Raw genomic sequence first — 1938 nt, 5'->3', positions numbered from 1 at the left:
CTGAGGCAGGAGACTTGCTTGAGCCCAGGAGTTGGAGGTTGCTGTGAGCTGTGATGCCACAGCACTCTACCCAGGGGGACAGCTTGAGGCTCGGTCTCAAAAAAATAAAAAATAAAAAAAAGATAAAATTCAGACTAAAAGTTAACAGTGTTTCAGTTAAACCGTGGCATTTGATGACTCCCAAATTTTATCCCTTGTTTGACCGTGACACTGGGCTCCAGGTGCTACTTAAATCCCTGATGGACATCTCAAATACAGCATGGCCAAAGTCAAACTTTAATTCACACACACCCATACCTCCAATCCCCACTCCCTGTCTTCCAGCCTTCTCAATCTCACTGACCAGGTGCTTGAACCTGATTCATCTTTCCCTCACCTCCAATCTCTAACCTCTGCCCTTAGGTATAGTCCAAGTGCATCCACTTCTCCCCATCTCCAGAGCCACCATCCCAGTCTAACATAGTATCATCTCTCCGGATGACATGGTACTGCCCAGATGAACTTCTCACTTCCAACTTTCTCCCTACAGTCTGATCGTCACATGGTAGGCACGGAAATCTTTCAACATCCTAGGGTCTTTGTCTTCATGTCACTTACCATCATCTGACATCATTGTGGCATTTGATTGCCTGTTTGTTTTCAGTCTCCTCCCAGAGGAATGTCTGGCTCATAAGGGCAGGTCCTTACCTGTCACATCTACTGTTGTATCCTCACCCGGTGCCAATGCAAAGTCATGCTTGATAAGTACATATGGAGTAAACACATTATCGTGAGTGACTGTTACTGTCTTGACCTGCTGCCATACTTTTTCCATGTGTAGATTCTTCCTAAGGCCCTTGTCACTATCCCCTTCCCCACTCAGTCAGGTCCTGGGTCCTCTGCTTTGAAAAAGCCCTGTTCCCAGGCCATTGTAAGGGTGGTAAGTACCAAGGAGAAAGGACAGGCTTTGGGTCTAGTCCTACAACTAGATGGCTGCTAACCCCCTATCTGTGGCTCAGCACCCATCCTCAGTTCCCACCTACTTTCCCTACTGAACCTCCATCTCCACATCACTAGCCAAAGAATTTCTCTGGGCATAGATAAAAACCCAGTTCAGACCTCTCTCCTCAAAGAAGGAACTCTGCCTGGCTAAGCAAGTGCTACCCCTCCCCTGCTGGTAAAGTGCTGGGGGCAAGCTGCAGATCCTGGTGTGGATATGGAGAGAAAGGAACACTTTTACACTGCTGGTGGGACTGCAAACTAATACCTTTTTGAAAGGAAGTATGGAGAATCCTCATAGAACTCAAATTACACCTCCCATTTGATCATGCAATCCCATTACTAGGTATCTACCCAGAAGAAAAAAATAATTTCATCCTAAGGACACTTGCACTAGACTATCGCAGTTCAATTTACAATCACCACAATGTGGAAACAACTTAAATGCCCACTAATCAGGAATGGATTAACAAGCTGTGGTATATGTATACTATGGAATACTATTCAGCCCTTAAAAAAATAGACTTTACCTCTTTTGTATTAACCTGGATGGAGACGGAATTCATTCTTCTAAGTAAAGGATCACAAAAACGGAGAAGAAAGAATCCAATGTACTCAATTCTAACGTGAAGGCAGTAGATGATATAATACAAGGTGGGGGTAGGGGAATGAGGGAGCAGGGAGAGTGGAGGGGGATAGGGGTCACGGTGTACAGTACACCTCTTGGGGGCGGGACACAATTATAAGAGAGACTTTACCTAACAAATGCAATCAGTATAACCTCATTCTTTGTACCCTCAATGAATCCCAAACAATTAAAAAAAAAAGTACTGGGGGCAGGGAGTAGTCCCAAAATCTAACAGCATGACTCTGAGGCAGGTGCACACCTGAGCAGAGATGTGAACTGATATTGGACACCACTATCCTGGGCAAGTTGAGGATAGAGCCCCTACACTTCCC

The sequence above is a fragment of the Otolemur garnettii genome, unplaced genomic scaffold, assembly GCF_000181295.1.
Source record: "Otolemur garnettii isolate 467f Iridium unplaced genomic scaffold, OtoGar3 scaffold00077, whole genome shotgun sequence".
NCBI lineage: Eukaryota > Metazoa > Chordata > Mammalia > Primates > Galagidae > Otolemur > Otolemur garnettii.
This window is presented reverse-complemented; position numbering follows the sequence as displayed.